This window comes from Cnephaeus nilssonii (genome assembly GCF_951640355.1).
Source record: "Cnephaeus nilssonii genome assembly, chromosome: 17".
Taxonomy (NCBI): Eukaryota; Metazoa; Chordata; class Mammalia; order Chiroptera; family Vespertilionidae; genus Cnephaeus; species Cnephaeus nilssonii.
Window position 1 is genome coordinate 35,032,563 of NC_137088.1, and position 18,457 is coordinate 35,051,019.

At 35.8% G+C, this 18,457-nt stretch overlaps 1 pseudogene across 1 annotated transcript in view; it reads left to right on the forward strand.

Moving 5' to 3' along the window:
• Nucleotides 1–228: 228 nt before the first annotated feature.
• The window catches only part of LOC307113444 (large ribosomal subunit protein eL18-like), a 43,578-nt pseudogene continuing 25,349 nt past the window's right edge, over nucleotides 229–18,457 (forward strand). The window contains exon 1 of the transcript in view: nucleotides 229–247. The product of the transcript in view is annotated as a large ribosomal subunit protein eL18-like (transcript). The remainder of the gene's footprint in view (nucleotides 248–18,457) is intronic.

Consider the following 18,457-nt stretch of genomic DNA (forward strand, 5'->3'; position numbering starts at 1 on the left):
GAAGAAAACAGAACTAAAGAAAATAAAAAAATTTTAAATATCTAAAGATAATGGGAATTCTTAATGAGAGTTCTTTTTAAAATTTTCAGTTCTTTTCTCATCATTGTTAAACTGATAACTAAATTTTTTTAAAAACATAAAATACTATCTATATCTTGTTTAAATATATGTGTATGTACAGAGGTACAGAAAAAAATAAGTGTATGTTTTAATAGGGATTATCTCACGATGGTGGAATGTACTCAAGGTAATTCTTATTCTTTATTTTTTTGTGGATGTTCCAACTTAAAAAATAATGTATATATATTAGTTGTCCTAGAAAAAAAAACACGAAGCAATAAAATGCATTAATAAGTGAACTGAATGACTGTGTCTCTAGATTTAAGAATAGGAACTGTACCCTTCTTTATCTTTATATTTCCCCACATTACTTTTATTCAAGTAGCTGTCAATACACATTATTAAAATTTATTAAAACAAAAATAGCATTGGACTATTATGTGTAATGCATAAAATGATAACCTTGGGTCAAATAAACTTAAAAATAGACTTGTAATATATAAATAAGCACCAAATCCAAATTAGTGTATTTAAGTAATATTAGGCTAGAACACAAAATAAATTTTTATTGACTAATAAGTTAACTCTCTTTTGTTAAATAATTATATTTTTATTTATAATTTAGCAAAATCTAGTTTTTAAAAAAGCTTATTCTTGTCATTTCCAAAAAAAGAGAGGGGAAAGGAGAGAGGAAGCTGTGCTTACTGGGAAAGTTGCAACATTCAGTTTGTAAGTGCTTTTTGCTGTAGATATTTTTTTCAACTACTTCTCTTACATAAGAGTCCTGTAATATCTCCATAGGGAGAAATAACACTGGGCTACATTATGTCTTTTAATTTTTCCTCCAGATAGTGTTTACAAATCAACATGTAGGAGTGACTCCATATTCAAAGTAATTAGCCAACTTTGGTGTCCATTTGCCATTAAGGACAATTGGTAATTTTAACAATCAATGAGAGTTTATTTTAGGAGAAAACTTACTGAAATTTGCAGGAAATAACCTTTTTGTTCCAAAACAGCTGTCATTGAACACCATTATATCTACAACAATTAAAATTATCTTTGGTGACTTTGAGCATTTGGCATTGCTCCATTATTGTTCAGTTAAATATTTTTCAAGTTTGCTAGGACTTTTGCCCACTGTGTGCTTACGGCCCTTTATTGTCAATAAGTATCTTAGAATTCACCTTTGTGACATTACTTTTTTGTATTGTGGGAGAGAATGTAATGTCTGAAACAAATTGCTTGAGAAATCAAGTAATATTTACTAGGAAATTGTATTACATATCTACAAGTTACTTACAAAAATATAATTACAATGTATTCCATTATATTTGCAACAGATCTCCCTTCTTTGTTTCTAGATCCTTGCAAAAAAAATTCCCAGTTTAAAGAATTAGCTAATGTTTAGTGGACAAAAACAACAAAAGCTAACAAGTGCTGTCATTTTGATAAATTTAATTAAAAGTTTTGAAAAAAAATTTCTAAGTTTAAGTCACCCAGACCATCAGCACAGGGAATTGATTGTCAAAAACAAAATAAAACAACAACAAAAAACATACTATTTTGCATGCCAATGAAAGTCATAAGCATTATTTGCTCAACACCTACCCAAAATAAGTACTATCTTAGAAAAAAATAACAAAACTGAGATCCTGTAATACATCATCAATTTAAATCTTAGATAAGACATCATATTTGTTTGTTTAATTTTGCAAGGAAGTAAATGTTTGTCTTCAGAAATGATTAAGTATTGAAACCTTAAATACATCGTATGATAAAAAGGCAATATGTTTATAATATCTCAGGCCCTGATTACTATTACTTGTGACTTTTTTGAGGGAAATAATTTATTTGCCGTGATTTTATTCAAACCAGAAAAGTACTGGAAAATTTGTAAGAATTATTGGATTATTTAAACCTAGAATATTGGAACAGATGGACATTTCTTACACCCTAATACTTTTCTGAATTCTTGCAAGCGCACAAATAACCTTTCAAACAAAAAAATACTGGAAAGGATATAGAAGGTGAAATTTAAGTAACTCCCAAAATCTGCAAAAAATTCAAAGCAATTTAACCGTTTGTGCTGTGTATATAGGGCATCAAAATTTTGCATAAATTATCTTTAGGCTGACTCCCTTGTCTGCACTTCTCTCTGTTGTCATAACAGATATTTTTATTTCTGAACTGTCCCCTCAATTTCACACATTCAAATCCTGGACTGTTTTTGAGGAGAAATAGTAGCAAAATTGTTTTCCCATCTCAGGAAGTTGAAAATGGAGGATTTGCAATATATTATTTAAAAAGCAGATTCAAAACTTTCATAAAATTTAAAATTGACTAGCAAATTGGAGACAATATTCCAAATTGTTAAAAGGTCGTATCTCTGGGGTAGAGAATACTGGTGATGTTTCTTTTCTTGGTATATTCCGAGGTTTTCAGAAATTCATGTATTACTTTTATAGTTAGCAAAATAGTAAAACATGGGGAAGGGCATCATCCCATTGATCATGAAAAGGTGAGTAAAATATATAAACACTTAATTTTTTTTCCAAAGAATTTTAAAACTTACTTTTGTAAAACATTACAGGCCTCCAAGCTCTTCCTCTCATTTGTGGAACATGAAGTATATTTTGGATCAAAACATGGAACATTCCAGACAATGTGAAATCTAGAAAGGAACTGCACCTGTATCCCAATGCAGGGCCAAAAAAATATAGTTACTGAATAAATAACCTTCCAAAATTAGGCGAAAAAACTGAAGTCCACCCTTTTACTTACTACTACGCACAAAAGTGAAAGTTTTACTCTTTGCACGAATATGGCAGAATTCCTGGGATAGTAATTATTAGTAATAAGGTATTTTTCAGAGTTTTATTATACTGATCAGTTTTAAGGGGAAGAGTAGATATTGTAGAATATAACTTAGTGCTTTAACTGAAAACTTGATGATTTTGAGTTAAACTGTAGCTATTTGTAAGTTTTGAAATTACTTGATTATTTTCCTCACAACTATTACTTGTACCAAACAGAGAACATTGTGTATTTGAGAATTTGTTTACCTAAACTGATGTACTTTGTAGGGATGAATTTAGCTTTAGCACTATTTTCTGTGAAAAGAAGAACATTTACATAATGGAAATTCTAAAAAAAAGTGATATTTTTCATAGGAAAATGTGAAGCAATGTATGTGGAAAGCTGGAAAAGCTGGAGATTAGGCAAGGGACATTTGGTATAAAAAAAGAATTAAATCATGGCTCTAGATTTTTCTGGCAAAAGTAATAATTGATATATGGAACAAACTATTAGCATGGCTTTTTGAAAGTAATTATTAGTACAACTTCTTAAAAAATAATCAAAAGTTGTAAAAGAATTCCAGCAGAGGAGAGGCATAAAATAAAGAGGGAAGTTGAGAAAGAAGAATGAGTGTGTGATCAAACATGTGACTTTGCCATTATTTTTATTATTTTTGCAGAAAACCTCAGACAAACAAGGAGAGAGGATGAGGAGAAGACAAAATTTAGCTCTCTAGACTAGATATTTTGCTCATATCGTATTCCTTTTTTTTTTAAAAAAAATTTGCATTTATTTTTTGGGTATATTTCATGGTGGAAAAATCTCTCAAATGTTCTATTGTTTACAACAAAAATTGAAAAGCAAAAGAAGCATGTGAAACTATTCTTAGGCATAGATAAAAGAGAGGCCAAAAATAAATCTTCACCTTTGCATTTTAATTTTCAACAGAAGTGTTGTAGGTTTCTTTAAAGTCTCATGTTTCAGCTGCACTCATGTTTCCAGTCCTTTTGCAGTAATCTTAGCAAATGCTAAATTGCCAAAACCAGTTCCAGGCTAGTAAAATGATTTGTATTTTTTCTTTATTGAACCTTTTTATTAATCTTCCAGTTTCTCCATTTATCACCATTTGAAGCTGCTCTTCAATTTGCTGCCTTTCATTTGAAGGGTTGGTAAATCTATTATTTTGTACTAGTTACTAGAAATACAACTCGGAACAATTCAGAAAAGTTTCTCAGAATCACTGTACACCAAGTTCTTTCCAAAAAAAGTTTATAAAGGTTCTAATGATCTCTACAGTGGCATCAAAAATAATTTCTCCTTTCTAATTTGGAAAACAAGAACATTAGCCATTATTTGTTTCTTAGTAATTTTCCACATGCCAATCATCCTATCTTGGAACGCCTCAATTTTAGACTAAACCCCTCTACTGGTATATGACTTTTCCCATGTGACCCTTTAAATAAATTCTAAGATTTTCCCATAATTAATTAATCTCAGAAATCAAAATGAAACATGTCACCAGGGTCTTATTTAAAGCCAAGAAATTTATTGGCTATTATCCAGCCTTCTTTCTAAATTAAACAACCTCAAATACTACTCTCACTATCCTTGCTTCTTGATATTAGGCATTTTCTTTCCAGATAACTGGGGCACATATAAGAAAGAGTTTTGATATATCCACATTGTAACCAGGACCACATTTATATTTTATTTCAATGATACATAAATATATTTTTCTCTAAAATTTCCATATCTACATGCCTTTAAAAAATACATGCAGTAGGAATTAATTTCCCCATCTTTGGTAGTAAAATGATTTTGTATCCTTTTGCAATTTTTGAATGATCTGAAATATAGTACCACAAAAATCCTTTCTGAAAATGTGAATTTTTGGGTTTGGTAACAATTTAATATACAACTAAATATTCTTGGAGAGAGAGAGAGAGAGAGAGAGAGAGAGAGAGAGAGAGAGAGAGAGAGAGATAGTTTAATTCCCAAGCCAAATTCAAGATTGTCCATGTTTTGAAAAATGAAGTCTCTCTTTTGTTGAGGTATATTTTTAAAAATAACTAAAAAGAAAGCTGGGAACCTTTCTTCCTCCTTTCCTCCCTTTCTTCTTCCCTCCCAGGAAGTCTTCTTCTTTCTCCCCTTTCTTCCTCCTCCTTCCCTTTCTCACTCTTACTCTTCCTTCCTTTCTTCATTTCTAATACTCTCATCTTAAGCAAAAAAGCAAAGGATTCCTTTGCAGCAGGATAGGTAGAATACCATCACGTGCATTCCTCAGTTTAATTGCATCTGGTCCTTAGGAAGACATTGATTGGGCTGTTCGGACTATGGCATCCCAAACCCCAGCTGTACTGCCAGGCTATCACAGGAAGATGGTGTCTCTGTCTAGTTCTGTGTCACCTCTGACATGCACCTCAGAGCCTAAGATACTGAGTTCTTATTTCCTTCTCCCTCTCCCTCTGACTCCCTCCTCTGTTTTTCACATTGGTCTTTTTCTCTTTTTATGTCTGTCTGCATGTCTCCCTCTGTCTCTGTCTGTTCTCCCTCTCTGTTTCTTTCTCATTTATTCAGATTTTCTCTCATCAAAACCTCTAAATTATTATTTAAAACATTTTTTGCTTGAATTTAGAAAAAAAAAATCCACCTTGGTGCTTTGATATATTTCTACTTCTTTAAAGATCAATTGTTGTAATTCTAGTTTTGTTTTGTTTCTGCTATGAGTCAGTGACCTTTGCTAGAAAGAAAGCATTCTCACTATGGCTTACAGAATTACTACTTAGAAAATGTATGATATTTTAAAAGGCTGCTATTAATTTTTTCTATTTTCTTATGATAATCTTAGAGAGAAAAATATAAAAAACATTGAAAAATATAATTATCCATGGTTACCCTACAGTCGCCAGATTTAGCAAATAAAAATACTGAGCAGTCAAATGTAAATTTCAGATAAGCAATAAATTTTTAGTATAAGTATGTTCCATGCAATATTTGAGATATATGTATGCTAAAAATATATTTGTTGTTTATCTGAAATTCTAATTTAGTTGGGCATTATGTATTTTGGGCAAAAGTATGGTTGACCTTTTATATGTATATAATACTTGTAAGCTGGGTGGCTTTTTATTTGGAGACTAATTGGATTCCTTGCTGCTTCTGTATTTAAACTTCCTAGTGTAGTTTCCTGCTGAGATTTTACTGCTCCCAAGGATGGCTGTCAGATAAAAGTGACAGTGAAAAAACCATAATTAGAATTAGGTAATTTTGCTATTTACTTGTTCTGGCATGGGGTTTTATAGGGGAACAGCAAATTTCTCATTTATTTGCCCTTTACTAATTCTGAATTTAAAATAATGTATTGACTTTATGTTTTCCCCCTTAGTTATATATGTTATTTCACTCCTTTCCAAGTCCATTGAAAACATACTAGAAGGCTATAGAGAAAAATGTACCTAAATATTCAATTCCCTATCACCTCCCTCTGTAACAGGCACTTAACAAATAGTGTAAAGGGCAGCATTTTGGAACTTGTTATAAAGCAGTCAGCCTAATAGTTGTACTAGGTAGATTTTTTATTAATCTCACTCATCTCTATATATAAAAGCCTAAGTGTTCGTTTGACCATTCGACTGGTAGCTATGATGCGCACTGACCACCAGGGGGCAGATGCTCAACAAACAGGCATGAAAACATGGAACAGACTGATGAATCTCAGAGGGGGGAGGGCGAGAAGAGATTAACCAAAGATCTTATATGCATACCAGAGACCCGATGCACAGATTCTTGCACCAGTGGGGTCCCTAAGCCTGGCCTGTGAAACCAGCAGTCTGACATCTCCTGAGGAGTCCTGGATTGCGAGAGGGTGCAGGCCAGGCTGAGGTGCCCCGAGGTGCACGAATCCATGCACTGGGCCTCTAGTTTTAAAATAAAACATCTGAAAAGAAAGTGTAACTATAGTAGTACTAGCAGCCTGTTTGCATGAAGATTCGTGCAATAGACCTTCATTCACCTGGCTGCCTGCACCAGTTTTCTGCTGGCACCGGGGATCCAGGCCTTGGCTGTGGCCACCACCTTCTGCCTTCTTTCAGGGTCGGGGCCTGGCCCCGGGCGGCAGCCTTGGGCTCGGCTGTACCCCAGCCTCCCTGCTATGGATCGCAGGAGCCGACCCCCGGTGGTTGCCTGTGATCCGTGCAGGCTCCCTGCTGATGCCCAAGGCCGGGAAAGCCTCCACCCGAGGCTTTCCCAGCCTTGGGCTCGGTCGCACCCCAGCATCCCTGTGACGGTTTCCTGGTGGGCGTGGCTGGTGGGCGTGGCTTGTGGGTGTAGCGAAGGTACGGTCAATTTGCATTTTACTCTATTATTAGGTAGGATATTATTAGGTAGGATAATAGCTAAGATTTATTCAGCACTTACCATTTGTCAGGTACTTTCTAAGCATTATACCTGAATTAGCTTAAATCATTTAAATCCCCAAACCAATGAAATAGATACTATTTATTCCCACTTTAGAGATGAGGAAACTGAAGTAAAGGGAAGTTAGGTAACACCCAGTTTCTTCTGTTATTAACAGTTTACATTACTGTAACTTTGTCACAATTAATGGACCAATATTGATGTTATTATTAAAGTATATATTTTATTCATATTTCCTTGGTTGTTTTTTTAATCTAATATCCTTTTTCTGTCCCAGGAGCCCACCTAGGACACCACAGCACATTTAGTTGTCATATCTCCTTTGGTTTTTCCTGACTGTAAGTTTCTCAAACTTCCTTCATTTTTGATGACATTGATAGTTTTGAAGAATACTAGTCAGGTATTTTTTTAGAGTGTCCCTCAATTGGGATTTGTCTTATATTTTTCTCATATTTAGATTAGGGTTAGGGTTTTGGAAAGGAAGATCACAGAAGTGCAATTCTCATCATATCTTGTCAACCTTAATCACTTGCCTGAGGTAGTGTTTGTCAGGTCTCACCACTGGGAAATTACTTTTTCCTCCCCTCTTTCTATTCTGTACTCTTTGGAAGAAATTCACTATTCCCAGCCCACACTTATGAGGTGGAGTGCTACAACTAAGCTATTATTTTATTAACAGCTTTATTGAGGTATAATTTATATACCATACCATTCATCTATTTAAAGTGTACAATAGAGTGGTTCTCAGTATATTCACAGAGTTGTGCAACACCACCACTACCAATTTTAAAACATTTTTATCTTCTTAAAAAGAAATTCCATACCCATTAACAGTTGTTCCCTCACCCTCCTCCAGCCATGGCAACGAATCTACTTTCTATCTCCATAGATTTGCCTATTCTGAACATTTCATATAAAAGGAACCATGGTATTTCCTAACTGATTCTTTTACTTAACAATAATGTTTTTGAGGCATGTCCATGTTGTAGTACATACCAGTACGTCATTGCTCTTTATTGCTGAATAATATTCTCTTATATGGATATACTACATTTTGTTTACCTATCCTTCAGGTGATGGACATTTGAACTGCTTTCCTTTTTTGGCTATTATGAAGAATGCTGGTATGAACATTTATACACAAGTTTTAATGTGAAAACATATGTTTTCATTTCTCCTGGTTAAATACCTAGGAGTAGAGTTGCTGAGTACAAATGAGCTATTTTTAAAATAAGAAATACATGGCTGACTAGACTGTGGGCTGTCCCTGCTTTCAGTTATCCACACAGGCTAGGAAAGCCTAGCTCATTGCCCTATAAAGCCATAACACAGGGCACCACCTCAAATCTGTTGCAGCTACCCAAATTGCAAGCATGTTGACTAAAATGAAAGAAAGGCTTCATAAAAGCCTGCCTACACATCCCGTTCTATAAACCTATAGCAAATAATTATATGCACTGAAAAAAATGTATACACATTCCACATATTACTAGCTTCTATTAAAGAGTTATGAACACAGTTGGCATGGCTCAGTGGTTGAGCGTTGACCTATGAAATAAGAGTCACGGTTCAATTCCAAGACAGTACATATGCCTGGGGTTGCAGCTCAATCCTCAGTGTAGGGCATGCAGGAGGCAGCCGATCAATGATTCTCACTCATCATTTATGTTTCTATCCCTCTCTCACTCTCCCTTCAATTCTCTGAAATAAATAAAAATATATTATTTTTAAGAAGTTATAAGAAAGTGCCCTGGTTGATATTGCTAGGTGGTTAGAGGGCCAGCCCATGCACTGGAAGGTTGAGGGTTCGATTCCTGGTCAAGGGCAAGTACCTCTATTGCAGGATTCCACCCTGGTGGGGGCAAGTGCAGGAGGCAACCACATAGATGTTTCTCTCTCTCTCTCTCTCTCTCTCTCTCTCTCTCTCTCTCTCTCCCTCTCCCCCTTTCCTCCCACTCTCTCTAAAAAAATCAGTGGAAAAAATATCCTCGGGTAACAATTAACAAAACAAAACAAAAACAAAAGAAGTTATTATGAGAAAGCTCTGCCTATCCTAAGTCTAGAAGTTCTTCAAGGTGCATAGAATAAGTTGTGTGTATGCCTTACTCTAAATCTTTTTGAAACTATCAAAGGCTGCCACTATCACTACTAGGACTAAGTATTATTAATTAGGAAAACAGACAACAAGGAGGGAGCAAAAGCTTCTACTTTCTAGGACAAGGGATGTACGTATCATTTTAAGGAAGCATTTGTTAGAAGAAAAAGGTATATGATTATACAGCTTTAAGCACAGACACTTCTACACTGGAAGGGGGGAGGGACAGAAAAAACAATGAATCTAAAATTTAAATTCCCACTCCTTCCCATCAACCACTTATAGTAGGAACTAGTTGAGATAATCAGCAAGTTTTAAAAAATTAGAAGATATTTCATCATTTTCCTATTCTTGGTGGAAAGAAATTAAACCCATGTAGTTTCTAATAGATATCATTTAAGTTATTCCCTTAAAAATAAGCATTCTTTTAAATACCTTGGACCATATCCATTATTTCTTTGAAAAATGGTCACCAAAATTAAGCAGGACACTTTTAGGCCTAGTCCTTTAACAGAGAATAAGAAAGGTGGAACTAAGTCTCTGTTTTTAATGAAGAATAAAACACCAAAAAATAGTGTTCCACACAAACTCATGTCTTCTCTTTCTTTTTGTTCCTTGTTCCCTCCCTAAGGATCTAATATAGCATCCCCCACACAAATGGAGTAAAATAACTATTGGCTGATTTTAACTGATTTACTTCTCTATCTACTTACAGAATTTTGCTGACTTCTGAGAGAAAAGATTCTTATTAAGCAATCCGTGAAACCGCAAGTCATATTCTAGTCACTGTATGTAAGGTATGCTTTAGATAAGGATGTTACACAAAAGAAAGTGTGACAGAAAAAAATTGCTCTAAAGAATGAAATCATGGCCGTACACATAAAGTCCTTAAAAGTGTTAGCGGTGGTGCAGACTAGTACTCACAGGTTGAAAGAAGGTATCTCTGGCTATCATTCAAGTGGCAAAATCTGAGAAAGAGCCGGAGGAAAAATTTAACTCAGGAAGAGGGGTAGAATCTCTTTTCCTGAGGACATTTCCAAACAGACCAGATGTATCTCTGCCTGGAATGATGTAGATCAGAGCTGGTGTGAGGGGGATGTGTCTTAGGTGTGCAGAGATAGTGATCATTTCACCCCTAAGGGAAGCTGGGCAGGGCCTGAGGTCCACAGACACCCAAGGCTGATCATCTTTGTGCACAAGTGTCCTCTTGGATTTACCTTTGTGTGCCATATAAATGCCATTTTTACATACTCCACAATGTAAAAAAAACTCAGCAGCTCATATTTAGATGAAGTTTGCCAGAGGTTGACGTAGATGATTATTCAGTAAGAATTAACAATATAATACATTCTCCATCATTCCTTTTCATGAAGATAAAGAATGATACAATAATTATGTCATTTTTTAATTTAGCTTTAGGATTTGATTTTGTTTTTAGATGAAAATATGGCCATCTCTATTTAGAGAATGGGAATTAAAGTGTTGTGGCCCAGCATTAGAGGACTCAGCATCAAGTGGCTCTAGGTACTAATTTAATGTGTTCATTGGGATCTTGATTCTGATAGCTGGAGTTCCACCCTATTCCCCTCAGCTTGAGTTCCTGTCTTGGGGTTTTGCCTCAGACCCCAGATGCCCTAGAACTTAGGCCCTATCTTGTTCTTACAAGTCTTTCCTCAAAAGGCATGAAAATCTCTGCTCCTGAAATCAAGCCCAAGACATTCCAGGAAGGAAAAACACTGCACTTATAGATAAACATGCATGCTCAGGAAGATTGTAAGTAGTTCAGCATGGCTAAAATGAAGTGTAAAAATCTGCGAAGAGTAACAATAAAATGAGAAAAGTAAGTGGAGGACATATTATGAAATACCTTATATATCATGTTAATGTTGGGATGTACTAGTATAATATGTCCCTAATCATTTGGGGACATGTTGTGATATATAGATATTATGTATGGCATAGTAAATATAACACATATTTAAAAATCTACAGTGGATTTTCTATTTTTAATATTTTAATAAAATAATGCATGCTCATTAACAAACATTTGGAAAATATAATGAAATTTAAAGAAAAAGATAACTATCACCTATCACCCCATTACTCAGATAGTATCACTGATAATATTTTGACGTTTTTCTCTCCAGATTTATTTTATGTGTATATCATTATTTAACACTAGAGGCCCGGTGCATGGGATTCCTGCACTGGTGGGGGCATGGCCTATGGGGATCGGCCTGCTGTGGGAGCGCAGCTCATCCTGGTCAGCGGAGCAGCGCTTCCACTGTGGGAGTGCACTGACCACCAGGGGGCAGCTCCTGCATTGAGCATCTTCCCTCTGGTGGTCAGTGCACGTCATAGTGACTGGTCGACTGGTTGTTCTGGTTGCTCTACCATTCAGTTGCTGGGCTTTTATTATATAGGATAAGTAGAATGGTCTACTTCTTTCACTTAACATTACATCTTGTACTTTTCCTATGCTGCTAAAATTCTTCCAAAACACAATTTTAATGAATGCATAGTATTTCATCTTAAGTAGTACAATTCATTTAGGCATTCTCCTAGTACTTACACTAGGTTGTTTTCAATTTTTTTTCTTCTTATAAGTAACAGTACAATAAATGTTCTTGTACATAAGTACTTATATTCTTCTCTGATTATTTCCTTGGGATAGTTTCCTACTTGGGATAGCCTCAACTTTTTCTTTTCAAATTACATTCCATCAAGGTGTATTCAAGTTTTTAAAAAATATATCAAAGTATCTCACTACACTCTGTTCAATGCTTAGAATAAAATTATTTTTTCATCTTTGTGAATTTGATAAACAAAGCCATCTTTAAATTTAAGTGTATTTGATAAACTAATGATGTGAAATTGTTTTTAATGACCATTTGTACTTATTTCCTCAAATGGCTTGTTAATGCCATTTTCCTATTGAAATTTGAGTGTGAGACTACTCATATAAGTGCTCAAGTGACCTTTTATATAAGGGCATAAGTTAAGTATATCTACATAGAATCTATTATACTTGTTAAAAAAAAACACAACTAACAAAAGTCACTATGTAAAAACCTAATTTAAGAATGTCTTGGAAGTTATTAAATTTTTTCATTTTTCTTCACACTTATGAAAGGGCAAATTAGAAATGAACAGATAACCTTTAAGATAATGTTATTCACTAACCTAAATAGAATTGTTTGCTCTAATATGTTATTATAGTACTTTTTCTTCAAAAGTTAAAAATAATCATATGTATTTTTTTTAAAAAAAAGATCTTATCTTTCATATCCTGGGCTTATAAGAATAAGTATATAGCCATTATGGAAAACAGTATGGAGTTTCCTCAAAAAATTAAAAATGGAACTCGTATTTGACCCAATGATTCCACTTTTAGGAATATATTCTAAGAAACCCAAAACACCAATCAGAAAGAATGTATGCACCCCTATGTTCATAGCAGTGCAATTTACAATAGCTAAGATTTGGAAACAGCCTAAGTGCCCATCAGCAGATGAGTGGGTTAAAAAACTGTGGTACATTTACACAATGGAGTACTACACAGCTGTAAAAAAGAAAGAACTCTTACCATTTGCAACAGTATGGATGGACCATGCTAAGCGAAATAAGCCAGTCAGAGAAAGATAAGTATCACATGATCTCACTCATTTGTGGAATCTAATGAACAAAATAAACTGATGAACAAAGATAGATCCAGGGACACAGAATCATGGAACAGACTGCTGAATCTCAGAGGGAAGGCAGGGGAGGGTGGGTGGGAAGAGATCAACCAGTGAACTTGTATGCATATATGTACAACCCATGGACACAGACAATAGGATGGTGAAGGCCTGGGGTGGGGGGTGGGATGGGCTGGAAGAGGTCAATGGGGGAAAAGGGGACTTATGTAATACTTTCAACAATAAATATTTTTTAAAAAGAAGAATATAGAAACAGCAATGATGGCCACAAAAGATTTGTTTTTAAAGAAGATCAGGTGAAAACATTCAAATAAGAATTAGAAGGCACAATTTGTCATAGAAAACTTCATTGTAAATAATCTATACTTAACCCAACCACATTCACAACAGAGAGAATATACAATATGAACTTAGAAAGACCTTTAGCTGGCAGTTAAAATGTAAGATCACAAAATAATTTCATCCTCTAAAATAAGCCAAAAGTACAAAATAAAAGTAAAAAGAGCAAAGAATATACAACTAATGCTGAAACCATGCCAGAGTCTACATCTCAATCTACAAAAGTCAATAAATATAATCAGGTATAACACAATTTTTTTCAAATTAAAAAGGGATGTTGGAAATAGACTCTTGACTTTCTCAAGAGAGAAATGTAGGGGCAATCAGTAGACACGCACACAAAAAAATCTGGAAAACCACTTAGGTTTGGTGGCATGAAGTTTGGGAATATAGATGACAAAAAGTAAAGAACTTATAAGTTGAAATCCCTATCTCCAAACTCAGATAGTTCATGAGCCTAATTTAGAAAAACCACAGAAGTTGCCTCTTTTTCACTTTGTCCAGGTGAAAAGTGAAAGAGGATTTTTTGTTTTGTTTTTTAAGCAGCAAATAAGTCTCTGGATGGTGGGTGGGAGGGAGGAATATTAGGACATACCAAACTAAAAGCTGAAATACCCAATGCTTTCACGCTAAGTATACCACCTTGATGACCCTGAAACAGGGAAACATTCAAACAAGAGAACTTCATTGCCCCAACTACAGCTGACTCTTGAACTGATGCCCTGCACAGTCGAAAATTCATAAACAACCTTTGACTTCCCCAAAACTTAACTATTAACAACCTACTGTTGACCAGAAGCCGTACCAATAACATAAACAGTCAATTAACATATATTTAATGTTACATGTATTTTATATACTGTATTCTCCCAATAAAGTAAGCTAGAGAAAAGGTTATTAAGGAAATCATAAAGAAAAAATTTACTTATATTTTATACATTCATGACATACCTAACTTTTTCTTAATTTTTCCATATTTCCAGGCTATGTGGTTCATTTGGAGTTTTTTTCAAATTGTCACAAATCTCCAAAAAATTTTCCAATATTTTCATTGAAAAAAATCCACATATAAGTATACCCATGCAGTTCAAACCTGTGTTGTTCAAGATTCAGCTCTATTTGTCTACTAAGACAGACTCTCTCCACCCAACTTCACAGAATGACCTGTTTATGCAGGGCTCCTTAAAGAAGGTGGTAATAAAGCTCCATGAGCTCATCCACTCTAAGTCTCAACCTTCTCCAGCCCCTTCCTGCTCTATCTCAGGCAGATATGGGATAGAACAAAACCACAGCCAATTAAACATGAGCTTTTATACTCATGGTCTAAGTGGAGGCTTCACATATTATCCAGATCACACTCATATGTGGAACCTAATGAACAAAATAAACTGATGAACAAAATATATCCAGAGACATAGAAGCTTGGAATAAACTGTCCAATCTCAGAGGGAAGGTGAGTATGTGTGTGGGGGACTGAGAAGGTGAGGAAAGGGGGTGGGGGTGGGAAGAGATCAAAGAACTTGCATGCATATATACATAACCCATGGACACAGATAATAGGGTGGTGAAGGTGTGGGGTGGGGAGGAAGAGGGGCAGGGTGGGGGAAGTGGGGGTGGATCAGTCCTCCTGGAAAAGTGGTCAAACCACCTACACAGGGAAAAGAAATCAGGCTGTTTTCTGACTTATTCACAGGAACTTTTATCTGAAATCAGTGAAGCAAGATCTAAATGTTTTGAGTGATAAGGGGTTTGACTGAAAAATTCTATACCAAGTGTCATTCAGGCTACAGATATGAGCAGGCAACATACTGGCAATAGATAGCCTCAGAAAGGCAATGGATTCTGGAGATAAATCATTTCTGAAAAGTCTACTTGATGATATAGTTCAACCATCAAGAGTTGAAACAAAATGAAAACATGCAATGTCTGAGTCACAGAGTATGCCAATTTTCAACTTTACTAGAGATTTTCAAAATGCTCTTCAATGTGGTCCTCTGGATTTACACTGCATCAAGCATACAGAGTGTATGTACTTTCACACTTGCTTGCTTATACTTAATAAGAATTTAAAATTGTTTTTGATCTGATGTGCACAAAATGGTACCTCATCACTGTTTTATTTTGCATTTTTCTGATATTACATTCCAGATTTCTCTTCAAAGTGGTGTACCAACTTTCACTCTCATTAGCAATGTATTAGCATTTATTTTGTTCCACATAATTGCCCATACTTGACATGTAGGAACTAAAGATGGTCATCAGTTGGTCTAACATAGCCTGAAAATTTGATATAACCTTTTTAAACAATTTGTACAAATATTTCTAGGCCTTTATAAATATACTAGAGGCCCATTGCACGAAGATTCGTGCAATAGGCCTTCCTTCCCCTGGCTGCCGGCACCGTTTTTTTTCCGGCACCCGGGACCCAGGCCTTTGCTCTAGCCACAGTGGAGAAGCCAAGCCTTGAGGCTAGGCCAAGGCTAGGCTTCTCCGCTCCAGCCACAGCAGAGAAGCCAAGCCTCTTCAGTCTTCAGTTGTCTTCAGTCTTTAGTCTTCGCTCGGGCCGGAGCCTTCAGTCTTTGCTCTGCACCCGTGTATGCAAATTAAGCCTCCATCTTCATTGGGTTAATTTGCATACTTACTCCTGATTGGCTGGTGGGCATCGTGGAGGCATGGTCAATTTGCATATTTCTCTTTTATTAGTGTAGATGACTAAATGTTAATTTTAAGTACATACTGGATATTATGATACATATCATGACCTCTTTTTTTCATTCAACAATATATTGTGGAGGGTTCCTTCTTCTCTCTACCTCTTCTTCTACCTCTCTACCTCTCTAATCCTTCTTCTCTCTACCCCTCACCAACAACAAACTCTGTGAAGGAATTTTGTGTAAAACTAGAAAAATATCCCTTTCTTCCTTTACCACAAAATTTAACTAAAACTCTGTCAAGTTTTAATGAAGTGTCAAATTGAAATCCTGAACAATAAATGAGTTTTCTTCCCCTTTATCTAGTGAATCTTTATAAATAAACCATTGGTTCAGCAAAATTGTGTAATTTTCAGTTAATTATGGAATCATAAAATGTTTTTTTGATACTTATGTATTAATTTATTAGGCAAACTTCTCTGAGATAAACCAAACAGCACCCTAGGCAGACTATATTTTACAATCACTCTCCAGTTTTATTATTGTATAGAGTCAACCACAGTTTCCCTTGTTTTATTGCTGCATAGAGTTGACCACAGTTTCCCTGTCTCACCATTGTAACTTGGGTTTGAATGTATCTGTCAAAACCCATTTTTCTTCTGCTGAGGCTAATAATGAAAACCTAGAAAGAAAATCTAGGAAATAACCCCGAGTATGGTACTTGGCACATAAATAGGTGTTGAACATTAGTTGTTGAACACATGAAAATTAAGCTCTGTTTTCTGGTTGAATTTCCTATTAAATCCATCCCTGTATCCTATGCTGTTTTTGTCTTTTAAATGGTGAAATGTAGATCATTTGTATTATATGCATATGACGATTTTCATTACTGGGCCTTCTTAATGTTCCATTTTTCTAGATTTATCTTGCAAAGTTATGTGGGTTGGTGCAGATGAGATACAAATTTACATATTATTTAAAAATATGGCATAAATGTTGCATGAGCTCTCTGTTGATGTCGAGGTTGAAGTCTCGTGATGACTGGTGCCATGGATCTGTCTCTTGCCCAGTGGGGCAAACTGAGCCCTCCCTGGAGAAGAAACCCGGGTTCCCCAAGATATGTGATCAGTGCTGGGGCCCCGCCAGCAGGCAAGGGGATCCCAAGAAAGGTGCTGGGCATGGAGGCCACGGGGGCATAGGCTACCAAGGAGACAAAAGTGAATCTCACGTCACCCTGCTTGGCCCCGGAGGATGGCTGGTTAGCCAGAGACGGGTAAGATTCCTCAAGGAAGGAATAACCTAAGACAGGCACAGTCGCAGTGGGGCCATCAGGAGAGAATTTGGGGATCAACAGAGGTGGGGCACAGACCCACACCCCCCCAACATTGCAGGGGCCTGAACCCTAGCTCCTTCTGAGGGAGGTCTCCTGCCCCCATGGCTGCTTCGTGCTTCCCATGCCCAGCTCAGATCAGGACCCAGGTGACCGACAGAGACTTGGCCGACAGCAACTGCCCTCTCACTCCAACAAGAATTGTTTGAGTTGTCTTGTACCCATGGTGTGGGGAAGTGGGTTTATGATATCTAAATCCAGCCTACCACCAGGAATGCTCAGGGCCTACTCAAGAAGGCAAATAATCCTTTCCACTAATATTTACAGGGTAAAATAAGATTGTTGTTAGAGTAATAAATTTGACAGTAAAATAGTAATCAAGTTTTCAGGCAAATTTAAATTGGCTAGTTGAAACAAGCGAATATGCTAGAAGAATTAATTGTACTGGACAAAAAGGTGTTCCTAAAGTGTTAACTAAAATTTTTATTGGTAGTTCATCTCATGATAAAATTGCGTACCATGTAATGAACCTAAAACAGTAATATTATAGTGCAAAAAATTAAAATTTAAAAGCCATCAAGACTACATTATAAAATTTTCAAAAGCCTCCTAATATTTAAATCAAGAAAGGGGGGGATAGTAGAAGAATATCATGTAAGGAAAAATATCCTGTAAGTAAATTACATCTAGAAAATTAATACTTTAGAAAATTAATTGTAAGGCTAAAAGCAAGACACCCATGAAAAACACACAAGGTGTCAAAACAAGCCAGAGGAAAATCATTTGGGCAAAAAATAAAATAGGATCCCAAGTCAAATTTATAGAAAATATTCCTTTATTAACTTTTGGTTGAGAATATGATTGTATATTTTCAGAAAACAACTCCGAGACCATGTGGATTCCAGCAACAGAGAGGAATTGACAGGACTACTCCAGCCATGAAGACAGAAGAGAAGCAGTCCAGAGATGGAAGACGCCGACGTCGCCTTGCCATACTAGCAGTTAGCAGCTGTGTGTCACTGCAGGATGCCCAGGACCAAACCAGAGAGAGTCAGACCTGCATTACCAC